At 41.9% G+C, this 14,406-nt stretch overlaps 1 long non-coding RNA gene across 1 annotated transcript; it reads right to left on the reverse strand.

The window, feature by feature from the left end:
• Nucleotides 1-4,683: 4,683 nt before the first annotated feature.
• Nucleotides 4,684-14,024, reverse strand: LOC130111306 (uncharacterized). The gene is made up of 3 exons (XR_008810158.1): nt 13,999-14,024; nt 4,889-4,931; nt 4,684-4,764 (listed from the first exon to the last, which is right to left on the reverse strand). It is a non-coding gene; the product is annotated as an uncharacterized LOC130111306 (long non-coding RNA).
• Nucleotides 14,025-14,406: the final 382 nt, after the last annotated feature.

The following is a 14,406-nucleotide window of genomic DNA, read 5'->3' on the forward strand; positions in this document are numbered from 1 at the left end:
AGGGCTTCAGATCGATTAAAGTCTAGCCTCCCATACACACACACACATACAGACCACATCCACGCACGTACAGACCACACACACACTACCATCCATGTGCTCACACTTACCATTAATGAGTGGAGGGCTAATTAAGACTCAAAAGGGGGGGAGTCACTTCTTTTGATTGATAGCATCTTTCGTCTTCTCTTCCTGCTATTTTGCATTTTAATGTTCATTAATAAAGTTTTATTGTTTTGTTAATTATAATACCACCCTCCCAGCTTGAGATAATAACTGAACAGTACTTTTTATTTTTTCAGATAATCTTTCAGATTCATTTATAGAGACGACATGAGGGTGGACAGAGGGAGAAAGACTGCGTGAGCGAGAGAGAAATGAGGAGGAAAACAGGGAGGACATAGAGAAAGAGAGAAGTGGAAGAAAACAAAAAGAAGCAATGGCAGAATGACTATAACAGGAGGATAAAAATCATAAAGGAAAGCAACTGATAACTTTTTACCATTCTTAAAGAAATCTAAACAGTTTGTTGGTTGTTTGGTGTTGCTGATTAAAAAAAAATTGAAATGATGCACAGATAGGCGAGGAGGTCAACATCTAGACAATCTCTCAGAAGATTTCATCTCCGCTGAAGGGGCTGTTGTGTTGGCTGTGGGCCTTGAGGAGCATTCAGCCGCTGAACTCTTCAAGACCACTGAAAGGAAATGGAGTGTCTGTTGGCCAAGTAACAGTCAAGACTTGGATGGGTGTGTGTGTGTGTGTGTGTGTGTGTGTGTGTGTGTGTGTCTGTCTGTCTGTCTGTCTGTCTGCCTAAGTCTCAGAGAAGGACAGACAGAGCAACATTTCCTACAAATCGTGACCTGTAATTTATTGGTTTATTCCAGCTTCTTCCATTGTCTGTCTCTCCCCTGCACCCATTCACACCCATCAATGTGTGTATGGGTGTGAATTAAACAGAGAGATAAAGACACAGCAGGTCATCCAGTAACTGCAGGGTTGCCAGTTCGATCCTCGGCTCCTCCCAGCAATAGTGCCGAGATGTCCTTGGGCAAGACACCTAACTCCTACCTCCTCCCGATAAGATAGTTGTAACCTTGCATGGTTGACACCACCATCGGTGTGGGTGGGTGTGGGTGGGTGGGTGTGCGTGGGTAAAACGTGGGGCATTTATTGTTTATTGTACAGCGCTTTGAGTGGCTGTTGCAGCTGGAAAAAGTGCTGTAAAAATGTGGTCCATTTACACATATGTGTTTGTGTCCCTATAAAAGAAAAGGTGACATTAAAAAAAGCAATATTAAATTAGAAAAAAAAATCAAAAAAGACATGCATGTTAGGGTTAATACTCCTGTCTGTGCCCCTGACCAAGGCAGTAGGAAAAAATAACTGGAGTTGGTCCCCGGGTGCTGCACGGCGGCTGCCCTAGGTCTGATGGGTTAAAATGCAGAGAGAGTGAATTTCATTTGTATGTATGTACAAAATGACTAATAAAGAGTATTCAGTTTTATTCTATAACTGTGTGTGTTTGACTGGAACGCTTCATGTTTGTGTGCTTATGTGCATTCACATAGGCATGCATAGGTTCTTGAATTTTATATGTATACAGCCATTTTTGTGTGTGCTCATTTGTGTGTGTGTGTGTGTGTGTGTGTGTGTGTGTGTGTGTGTGTGTGTGTGTGTGTGTTTGTATGTGTAGACACATACGTCATCAGCTGTAGCAGCGCAAGGCCAGGGACTCATGTGATGGATCATGGAGGCCAGCTGGTGGTGCGATTACTCACCGACATAGACACTGACACCTTACACACACACACACACACACACACACATACACACAGTGACACCTGTCTCCCGAGGGGTCCGCCTGCCCCGGAGGCCCTTGCCCGAGAGACAAGCCGAGCCCCAAGTTTTTTTGCACACCAGCAAATACACAAAAAGTATTAAAAAAGTGAAGAACTTGAAAACTTTGTAGGACACTTCCGAACATACACTCATTCTGTCTGTCTACCCCTTTCCTGTTTTCTCTCTCACTTTTCCCCCTTCTCTCTTTTCCCCCCCCATGCCCCCTCCTCCCCCTTCATCCCTTGTTCTTTTGTTGCCCTCTATCTCCTGTGGGGGCTGAGGACAGGGGCATTGCAACATATATGATCATATGCGGACATAGCCTTTGTGTAGAAATTGATTCAGTCCTTGCAGTAAAACATACTGGAAACACTGACAGTACAAGCATTACATTTGATGGAGAAAATGTTTGTGAATGTAGAAACATGGAATATGTTCTGTGAGGAAAAGAGCACATTTTAGCGAATGGCCTACATGAGAAATTGATTTTGTTGTGACAGCATGAGAAGCTTTAAAGATATTTACGACATGGTTCATGTACACATGTGGAAGGATAAGTGCAAAATGTATTAACTAAACAGTGCATCAGAGGCCCGGTTGTCAATCACTTCAAATTTCCATTTTAGGAGCATCTGGGTGGCGTAGTGGTCTATTCCATTGCCTACCAACACGGGGATTGTCGGTTCAAATCCCTGTGTTACCTCTGGCTTGGTCAGGTGGCCCTACAGAGACAACTGGCCGTGTCTGTGGGTGGGAAGCTGGATGTGGGTATTTGTCCTGTCACTGCATTAACCCCTCCTCTGGTCGGTCGGAGCGCCTGTTTGGGGACTGGGGGGAATAGTGTGATCCTCCCACGTGCTATGTCCCCCTGGCGAAACTCCTCACTGTCAGGTGAAAAGAAGCGGCTGGTGACTCCACATGTATCAGAGGAGGCATGTGGTAGTCTGCAGCCCTCCCCGGATCGGCAGAGGGGGTGGAGCAGTGACCGGGATGGCTCGGAAGAGAGAGGTAATTGGCCAAGTACAATTGGGGAGAAAAAGGGCGGAATTTTTTTTTCCATTTTAGACACAGACCACAGTCTCTAATAATCCATTTTCAATGACTAGAAACAGCAGTCTAAAACATTTCTCATGGACCAGCATATACAATGTTGAGAGTGTTGTGTTTCCATGGGCTTTTCTTTCTCTCTGTGTGCTTAATATCAAAATGCATATAGGTGGACAACTTAATCACACACGTTTTTGTGGTTACCAAAATACACCACTTCTCCCTGCCTCCAAGTCAAGAGAAGTGGCTCCATAGATGTACAAAGACCATCCAGGTGCTTGTATACACATGGATTTGTGTGTACATCCATGCTTGCTGATATAATGTAAGAAAAATTATGTGGACATGGGTGTGTCTACCATTTTGGGTTTGTGTGTGAACAGCTTTCTTTCCATTGGTGGATGAGTAGATGCGGATTGAAAACCTCTTTCCTACATGCACCATTATTTTTTGGGAAGAAGAAAATAGCCCCAAAGAGTAAATAACATGACACAAATTGAGGTTTATTGGCTAATTGGCATTAAATGGGGCACTTAATTGGCATCGAATGCAGAGAGAAAAACACTCAGATCTCACTTCATCTTCATTAAGGAAAAAAAACTGATGTGATTTACTGTGTGTGTGTGTGTGTGTGTGTTTTTCAGTAATAAAACCACAAAAAAAAAAACTGAGATACAAACTTATAATCAACTATCAATGTTTGCTAACCAAAATACAATGATGGAAACACACTTAAACATTACTGATAAACACGCTGATTTTACACTGTTGACCTACTTGGCAGAACAGAGCAAATGACAGAATAAAAAGACAGACAGAGAGAGAGAGATAGAGGGAGAGATTTGATTTTAAAAAGGTACAAGGTACAGCTGATACTCAAACACAATCATCTCTTTATCATCCAGCTCATACACAAAAAAAAAAAAACAAGTGTCAGGAAAAAAAGACAATTGAGCGGTCTAAACAAGTATTTGAAAAAGCAGAAATTCAAAATAAAATAGCCCAACATAAACACAAATTCGCCTCAGGGGGTTTGAAGCAACACAACATCCTGTCCTTAGACCCTCGCATCGGATAAGGAACAACTCCCTAAAAAAAAACCTTTAACAGGGAGAAACAATAGGAAGAAACCTCAGGGAGAGCAACAGAGGAGGGATCTCTCTCCCAAGACGGACAACATGCAATGGATGTTGTGTTCACACAGAAGAAGCTCTGCTCTGTAGGGTGATGTTTGCGGTGGAAACCAGTTTCTGGGAAAGTCCTGCAGAGCATCAGTCATGGACATCCAGCCTGGCTCCATGAATCAGTGGCTCCTCCAGCAGCAGTAAGAGGAAGCTCGCCCAGTGCAACACACTTGTCAACCAATTCGTCTCAAGCATCATCAAGGAGTTGCAACTTCACTTTCTGTGCCAGTTTTTTCACTCTAAAGTTTTCCTGGTCAGTAAATGTGTTTACTTCCAAATCGCCTGTGTTTTTCATAAAACGTTTGACTGAGTCAACAAAAAAGCTGCAACTGGGAAGTAATTTTCCACCTTGACTGCCCTCAAACCCTTGGTGACCTGTAAAAACTTGCTGATTTTCAGGAAAGCATAGCTCTTTTCAGTGTCCACCTGTGTACAAGAAGTGGAAACTAACTCACAGTCCACAGTCACTTTCTTCTGTGTCCTCCTCAGATGAAGAGGAGGATGGCTTTTTACCTTTAGAAACCCTCTTTGCATTTAAATCGTCCTTTGGACCCTCTGTGGGCTTCCTTCCTCCACCGAGCATTTCACCACCAGAGCCACTTTAATAGCGTGCCGGCGTGTCAACTTTTCAAACGCGATCCATCCACCTCCCACATCAGCCATATTGCCCTGCTGACGGTGGTAGCACCGCTACCTAAAAAAAAAAAAATCCACTTAGACCTGTCACCGAAAACAACTAACTAAATGACAACAAAAAGCACATGAAAAGGGACAAGATGGATAGGGGGAAAAAGCTCGTTTTACAAATTCGTTTATACCGAAGCAACTCGCTGCTACTCTGTCCTCACTCGCACTTCTGCTCTGCGAGAGAGAGAGATGAAGGGAGAGAGAGAGAGAGCAAGGGATAGAGAGAGAGACAGAGAGAGAAAATAAGACACAGGAAAGACATCTAAAGAAATTGTGAGAAGCATGCAGAGGAAAAAAACAGAGTGAAAAGGAACCAATGCAACATTCAAAACATGTTTTTTCCAAAAAGACAGATCTAATAGTATATGATCCTTGCCTACACAAGCAAAATGTCTAATGTCTCAGTAATACTGTGACGACCCAAAGCAGCCTGAAACATCACAAACAGCTGAACTAGTACATTACTATATTCGACTGTGAGGACGGACAGATGGACTGGTGACTAGGTAGACAGAGAAGCAGGTAGAGAAGTGGACAAACTGGGAGACAGGTGTACAGATAAATGGAAACAATGTCATAGGTACTGAGGGGGGATAGCTGACATTCACATGAGCTGACAAAAAAAAATCGCAAGTAAATTTACCTCCGTGTTGAGCATGCTGTGAAACTTAAAGGCAAGATTATAATGCAGACAGACAGGTAGCCAGACCTGAAGACTGCAGTCATACTGATATTTAACTCACTGAGAAAGTATGGGTTTCCTAATATTTATACAGATAGACAGATACAACTGTGCAGAAAGACCAATTGTGTTACAAGTGCAGATGGGCTGAAAAATACTAAGACTGTGACACAGACAGACAGACAGACAGACAGACAGACAGACAGACAGACAGACAGACAGACAGACAGACAGACAGACAGACAGAAAAGGAGTGAGACTTGCAGAGAGAAATAAATACAGACAGAAAGACAGGAAACTAATGTTATATATGAGGACTCCCAGGGACTTGCTACAGTGCACAGCAGAGCACCTGGGGATACAGCGGCCATATGTTTAAGCTTTGTCTCGTCCTACAAAACTCAGTCTGCCCTTCACATGATTTGTCAAAGGGCCACACACAGTGACAGGTACAGGGTACAGTAGGACCTCGGATACACACACACACACACACGCACACAGAGCAACTAAAGGGGAGAGGTAAAAGGAGGGAGAACACAAGGGGGTTTTGAGGTATGGAGAGGATAGGGAACAGAAGGATGGTGGATATTTAAAAAAGAGGGAAGCAGGGTACAATATGGTATGGCCTCAGACACACAGGAACAAAGGGAGAGGGGAGATGGTGGGACGGCGTGCCAAGTGAGGGAGGACATAGGTGTATGAATGGAGAACAGGGTGGCATTGATGGAGGGCACTGAGCGAACAGAGACGCGAGAGGAGGATGGATTTGGGAATGGTGAATGGAAGAAAAAATGCATGCAGGTTGAAAGTACGGAGAGAGAGGTGGATGGAGAACGAGAAGGGGGTGGAGTGATGGTCCGATGTGGGTATGAAAGAAAATGAGGTGAGGTGTAGACAGAGGAAAGGAGTGCCTTCAGGCTTCCTCCTTCTCTCTCCACCTTCTCCCCCACCCCACCCCACCCAGTCTGTCCTTCTGTGCAGAGGGTTTAGGCGCTGAACAGATTATGGCGTAATTAAGGCGCTAAAGCAGCACATTATCCACCTGGTGGTTTAGCTGGGGTGGCTAGCACTTCTAGCTAGGCTAATCATTCTCTGTGTATGTGCATTTGAGTGTGTGAGTGTGTTTGTGTGTGTGTGTGTGTGTGTGTGTGTGTGTGTGTGTGTGTGTGTGTGTGTGTGTGTGTGTGCCTTATGTACTGTATAAATTAGTAGCTGTGTTTTTGTGCATCTGTGTACATGTGTGTATGTGTGTGTGTGTGTGTGTGTGTGTGTGTGTGTGTGTGTCTGTGTCTGCAGACGACAGCATTGGGGTCCATCTCACCTTATTAAGGCCTCTTATCGGGATGTGTTAAAAGCATTAGTTGAGGACAGGGATGTAATTCGTCACGTGTAAAGGCTGGAAATTGAATCAGGGATTAGGAGCACACATACTCAACTAAAATAGTAAAGTCATACCTCTTTTTGTCTCTTTCTCGCTATGTCCTCATTTTCTCTCTGCATTACTTTCTCCTCATCCCTTTTTCTTTATGTTTTCATATCGATCTCTCTCTTTCCCCCCCCGTTTCACCGTTTCTTTTTTTCTCTAATTTTTCACTTCTTTTTTTTCCCGTTTCTCTCCGTCTCTCCCCTTTGTCTCCATATTTCTGCTCCACTCTGTGGTGACACAAAAGATGCGGTCACAACTTCCAGTGCACTCCCTCTCCGTCTTTTAGACTGTCTTTCTTAACTGCTCGCTTTCTCTCTCTCTCTTGCTCTCTCTCTCTCGCTCTCTTTTGCTCTCTCCCTTCTGTCCTCTAAGTGGTTAAATTGAGAATAATTGTGCAGACAGACAACAGAATGCAATCAGAGAGGACCAGCCAAAATACACAGGATGAGGGCAGGTTTCATTTGGCTGGGGAGAATACTAAGTGTAGAGCGAAGTTTTATTCCTTTCAGATATTAAAATAGCTAACAGGTTTAGACATATATTTATACCACCCCAGGGCTGGTCATTTCATTATCTGTAACTGTAAGGAATTGTACACAACAAAGTCATAAAGGAAGTCATAAAGAGAGACAAGTAAAGAGCATGGGAGTGTGTGTGTGTGTGTGTGTGTGTGTGTGTGTGTGTGTGTGTGTGTGTGTGAAAAAGATTGATTTAATGTAAGTGTGTGTAAGCATGAATACTCGCATGTCCTGTTCCTGTGAGTGACTCTTCCTGTGTGATGCACTGGTATTCATCATTATCTTGGAATATGTCATAAGTAACAAAGCTGATAAACAAGATGATTACAAGAATGTTTAGCTATTAATCGTGCCGAGTTGTGGAAAAACATTAAACAAAATTAGCATTCCTAATTTCGGAAAGTCTGCCATGTCGTCAATCATCTGCAATAATGAAATAAAATGCATTTTAGATTGTACTTTTGAAAACAGTGATTAAAATGGGCTTTTCAAAGCTGCATCATTAATATAAATTAGTGATTAGAAATGTGCAGAGAATATTTTCAAAAAGAATTGGGCAATTGTTACTGATGTGTTCTTATTAATTGCATGAACACAACATCCATTGCACGCTGTCCGTCTTGGGAGAGAGATCCCTCCTCTGTTGCTCTCCCTGAGGTTTCTTCCTATTTTTTCTCCCTGTTAAAGGGTTTTTTAGGGAGTTTTTCCTTATCTGATGAGAGGGTCTAAGGACAGGATGTTGCGTTGCTGTTAAGCCCACTGAGGCAAATTTGTAATTTGTGATATTGGGCTATACAAATAAAATTGATTTGATTTGATTTGATTGATTTATTAAGGAAGGTATCTGTGTAAAACACAACTGCCCATTTCCCTCACTTTTATTTTGTTTTCACTTTTGTAATTCCCCGTCCTTTATCCTTGAAAAGATGACCAAGGGGAATAATTTAAAACACTGATTAAAAAAAATTGGAAAAAAAATGATTGCATAAACTTGAATAAACAATTAATTTATTAGGTTCTTTAAAAAAGAAACTTAATTTCTTCAAAAAATGTGACATCCACCATTTAATAACTCATTTATCCATACATGGACTGGTTATACTGGGATGCAGCTCATCCCTGCATCCTGTGGCTGGGATGCAGGGAACGCCCTGAACACCTCTCCGGTCCATCACAGGGCCCATCTCGTACTAATGACCATCATAATAGTAATAATTCCACAACAGTGTACAACACAGAATCCCATTAAAAAGGTGAACCCAGTTGCAACTTGAATGCAGCGGGGGGGGGGGGGGGGCATTCTCACATGCGGCTCCTTTGCCAAGGGCACTGAATATATTTCTGCACACGGCTAAGTGGGAATATGCAGTAGTGTAAAATGTTAAGTGGAGACGAAGGTGGCGTCTGCATTACATGTCGTAATTGACCGGAGCGAGATGTGGTAACATTAAGACCGATTTCAGTTAAACATTTGAGACATAAAACGTGTTTGTCATGCCAAGTGCAAGAATTTAAGATTACACTGGCGATCAAGATGAAAACACATTTGTTACTAATAGACTGACTGATCACTCTGCAAACACTCTTCTCACTCCGTCCTTACACTGTGGGGATCCCTGTGTGGAAGGCCAAAAAGGTCTCACTTTTTACACACACACACACGCACACACACAACACTGTATATGTGTATTAAGAGACAACAGCTTTACATGTTGCCTTTTCCAAACATTATTTGTTAATAGCAAACAGCTATACAGCATTTAAGGATGTCTTCAGCACATTTTTGGAGCTACGTGTGAAACAGCCCATGTTTTCCCCCACCACGTTCATGGTATAAATCGGGGCAGCAGGGTAGCTAGGTGGTTAGCTGGTCATTCAACTGCAGGCTGCAGCCACCATGACAGTGAACATCTCCACTGCTGACGTGCCCTGAAGCAAGACAATGAGGTCCTATCAGCTGTTTGCAGCTGACCCTGCATTCTGGCCTCCGTGTGGAGGAAGCAAGGAATACAAGAAGCTTTCCACACGCACTGATCACGTATGATGACGTTGTTACGGACTAAAATATGACCCTTTCCTACAATATATCACAGCACATCTATCACTCATAATGAGATGGGTCACGGTCCACGTGTGCTGCATGATAATGCATAAATGATATAAATAAAAATAAATAAAATTTAACTTATATATGCATAAAAGGGAGTAAAGGAAATGCTGATATCAGTGTGATTTGTTAAAAGCAAATCTTTGTTTGTGATACAGTAGATTGCATTCTGCTGTTCCATGTGAAAATAGATGTGGTGGTACGGCACAAAGAAATCCCTCTCACAAAAGTTGAAAGCATCAACGCAAGAGGGATGCTGCATTGTCAAGGGCACCTTTATATATTTATGGAAAGGTGGGACATATGTGATCTTGCCACTGAAACAACTAGTTACACTACAATAATACTGTCTGCTACACGGCAGCATATGGCCCAAACCTAGTCCACGGTTTGATTCACTTATTTATTTATTTTCCATCACTGGCTAATTACAATAAGTTGAAGACAGCATGTCTATCATGTGTAGATTCTGGATACCTATGTTTTCTTCAAACAAATGGCATGTAATTAGAAAAATGAGAACTGAGTTGATATTAGGCTTTTGACTCTCTGTGTGCATGCAATGCTTCCTGTCAATTATCCATCTGGCCAGATTCAGTTTGTATAATGTGTTGCAATTTTTTCCCCGCCCGGTGAAATTATAAAAATACACAAACCAATATAGACCTCACTTTTCAAATTTGCTTGAAAGTCATATTTCCATATTTCTCTTTTACAAAATATTTGATTTTGCAAAAATCAGAATAACAAGAAGTTGTCAGTAAAGAAAATATATATTAGCGGTACACACTTACAGATCCGTAAAACTCATATTTGCCTCAGAAATCTAACTTAACTTGTTCTGCAGCAGTAGCCCTGTGCCTCGGGGGGGGGAATGACAGAAACCAAGCAAATCACTTCTGCAACACGGTGATTTTTGCCACGCTCCCTCCTTTGTGTGGCCCGTGTCGTTCAGCCCAGTCTGTGGTGCTATATTTAGATTGGAAACCCAGTCAGATGCATGTCATTGTAACTCACACACTGATGTACTCTGGCAGGGATGAGCCGCCCCATTTACAACAATGCGTAACCTTGAACACAGCTTGATAAAATAAAAAAGGAGGGGGGGAAGAAATGTTTACGTGACTGTGCATCACTTAATTAAAACAGTGATTCTCGTGAAATGCTGTGCGTGCATTTGATATTTTGCACCATGCATCATCAAAAATAGGAAATTGTTTGAAATAAAACATTAGCAAAGTGAGTGATTGCACAACATGTAATTAAATAGTGATTGTCGTGAAATAAAATGAATCATTCAATATGCCTCACCGGTAATAACGAAGAGTCAGCAGTGAGTAATCAGTTTTAATACGCGGCATAGAATGAAGTCACTCTGGTCATGACATCATTTTAATTAGAGGTTATAATCAGAAACAGAGGGAACACGTTTGTTTACTTGTTTGCTTTTTAACATATAAATGTGGCCTGATGAGACAGTAACTATAACAAAACACAGTTGATATTTGTGTACTAATATTCAATTCACCTGACCTTGACTGAATGAGGGGAAAAAAAGTACTTTCTTCTGTATGGTTTTGTGCAAATTAACTCATAATTTACAATTATTAGTAGTATGAGTAATAGAAATAGCAGTAGTAGTACTGGTAGTAGTAGCAGTAGCAGTGGTTATTGCCAGTAGTAATGGTTGTACTAATACTGTAGCATAGTTAACGTTAGCAGTAGCATCAGTTGTGGTTGTAGCAAAATAAATAATGAAATATTGATATTAATTATTGATCAAAATCTTGATTACCACTGAGAGAATACAGTTTGTTTTCCTTTGAGTGTGTGTGTGTGTGTGTGTGTTGTGTGTGTGTGTGTGTGAATGTATTTTTGCATGTGTTTTTTCTGCATCTGAAAGTCTAATATTGCACGTTGACCTCCAGCATCACATTTTTCTGATTTCAGATATATAGCTCTCCCGGATATTCATCTCAGTTAATCTGTTCATCTCAATATTAAGCATATTTTAATTCCATACACATTCATAATAAATTATTATTCACAAATGTTAAAATTTTTTTTTAAAACTGGCGGAGGTCAAAGGGCATTTGAACAGTCTTCCGGATCAGCAGAGTACTTGCAGGTAGCAGAGGGGTGCCTGCCTGACGTTGCTTATGCCAATGATGTAGAGAGTTGTTCCTTTTTTGTTTATAACTTGGCTTTATGCATGGCTGTTCTGTGGCTATTCCTGTGCTGAATGTGCTGGATGACAGTCTGGCAGCTCAAAGACAAAGAAGGACGGTCATTGGGCTATTCTGTATCATCAGGTACTATATGCCGCTCTCTTTCTCTCCGTCTCTCTCCGTCTCTCTCTCTCTCTCTCTCTCTCTCTTCTCTCTCTCCTCTCTCTCTCTCTCTCTCTCCTCTCTCTCTCTCTCTCTCTCTCCCCGTCTCTCTCTGTCTCTCTCGAATAGAAGCACCTTTTCTTTTTTGCTCTTTTTCTCCAATTCCTCCCTTCCTAGCAGTCGCTCTCTTTCTATCTCTCTCTCTCTCTCTCTTCTCTCTCTCTCTCTCTCTCTCTCTCTCTCTCTCTCTCTCTCTCTCTCTTCTCTCCTCTCTCTCTCTCTCTCTCGCTCGCTCTCTCTCTCTCTCTCCTCTCTCTCTCTCTCTCTCCTCTCTCTCTCTCTCTCTCTCTCTCTCTCTCTCACACACACACACACACACACACACACACAGTGTGTCGTGATCTCAGTAGCCACTCAGGCCACTGAGTTTCAGCGGAGCCGTCTCTGACCTCATTTGCTGGTACAGAGCGCCATCTGCAGGTTTTAGGTGGAACACATCTGTTAAACTGTACGGTGAAAGTTCGAGTTTCCCTTTATGGTTTTCATACGTGTAGTCTTAGTTACATTAGGGGGAAAAAACGAACAACATGTGCCACAATTCTTTGTTTATAATCACAAACGGAGTTGTTGGCCAACAATACGACAGCTCTTTGGAAATCTCCACGTACTCTTTCCTGCAGGTGTTTGGAAAAAAGTAGACGTGAAACGTTGAAGGGATGAGTTGAAGGGATGAATAAAACAGAAACGCCTGAGTTCTCAACAGAAAATTAAGCTAAGCTTTCTAATGAAGCAACCAGCTGCACGTTGTCTTTTTTTTCTTTTTTTTTTAATAAGTTGACGTCCAAAGGCGGGAAAACACGCTGTGTAGTTGCACGTAAACATGCATGAACGACTTGTCTTATATCAGTGAAGAGAGACGCATAGGACACGCATAGACGTCGCAATACTGTCCCACTTATAGTGAATTTCTTTAAATATGCTCTTTTATACTTTCAAAGTAGTCAGGATTCTGTGAGGTACATTGAAAAATAATAATAATAATAATAATTATTATTATTATTATTATAACGTATGAAAGATATACAACAAGCTGGTACTCAGTTTCCACGTTTATACGTGCATGCTTGCATATATTTCTGTGTGTGTGTGTGTGTGTGTGTGTGTGTGTGTGTGTGTGTGTGTGTGTGTGTGTGTGTGTGTGTGTATACGTACGTGCCTTTGTTGTGCGCAGTGGTTGTATATATGCACCTGAGTGAATGCAGCCATTGGCCTAAGTGTAACTGCTTTAGCTTTTGTCTCCTATTCTGTCCTGCAAGCTCCTAGAATAGCCTGTTATATTTGTTAAAGTGATGAATGAGTTTGCCCATTCCATTCTTCAAAGTGTGTGTGTGTGTGGTGTGTGTGCGTGCATGCGTGCGTGTGTGTGTGCATGTGCATTCTGGCATTCTCAAAGTCATTGTTTCCCTAGAGAGAGGTCAGTGCGCTGGTCACAGCTTTCTGCTGCCACGCTCACCTCCCACCATCGGCCATAGAGAAAGAGAGAGAGAGAGCGAGAGAAAGAGAAAGAGAGGCAGACTGAGTATCCTATAGCAATACCTATAATCTTTACTTTAGAAATGTTTCTACAGAAATGTTTCTCATTCATCATATTCTAATCTTTCATTTAAAATGTCTTTATATTTACTTGAAAAAAAAGTCGACAGTTATCTTGGGCAAAAGCTAATTCTGCATGAATACAAACAATACTCAGAGTATGTTAGTTAAGAGAAGAAGAGAGTAGATCCACCAAAAGTTCAAAACGGAATCTGAACCAAGCTGTAATTCTTGTGCCCTCTCTGCAAGACAGGGAAGGAAAAGGTAACTCGAAGGGAAAGTCGAGCTCCATTATCTGAGTCATATATCTTTTTAGAAATAAGACACAATCAGCAAAAATATTTCCACTATTTTAACTTGGTAACTGTATGACTATATGATTATAGATTGAGCAATTTTGAAGTAATACTTTTTCAAGTATGCTTAATATCAACGTGACTATCAAAGTATGGTCATAGGTTGCGATGGCTTTCAACACAGAATCTGGACATGAATATAACGAAATCAGTGAAAGTGATGTTTTGCAGACCATAATGAAGACAATAGATTGTAGTATGGAGGAGCAATGAGAAGAAATGGTCTCACCAAGACCTGCCAGCCGGCTCGTGCTCTCACTTCTGACTTCGGCCTCCCACCCTTAGCTACAACAGGAGCGCAGAAAATGTTTACACACACAGAGAGAGAGAGAGAGAGAGAGAGAGAGAGAGAGAGAGAGAGAGAGAGAGAGAGAGAGAGAGACACAGACAGAGAGAGAGAGAGGGGGGGGGGGCGCACACACACTCACACACACACACACACACACACACACACACGGAGAGACATACACACAGTGTTCAATCCTGCTGTATTATTAAACTTCCTCTGATGGGGGTTGAGTGTTTCACATCTCTCCCAGTTCACTCACCGCCCCTAGAACAATTTCAGTTTTAATAGCTTTTACTATGTATTTGAGGACACATGAGATACAGCGAGAGGAGCGGTAAAGAGAGAGAG

Source organism: Lampris incognitus, chromosome 4, assembly GCF_029633865.1.
Source record: "Lampris incognitus isolate fLamInc1 chromosome 4, fLamInc1.hap2, whole genome shotgun sequence".
In the NCBI taxonomy this organism is placed as follows: Eukaryota; Metazoa; Chordata; class Actinopteri; order Lampriformes; family Lampridae; genus Lampris; species Lampris incognitus.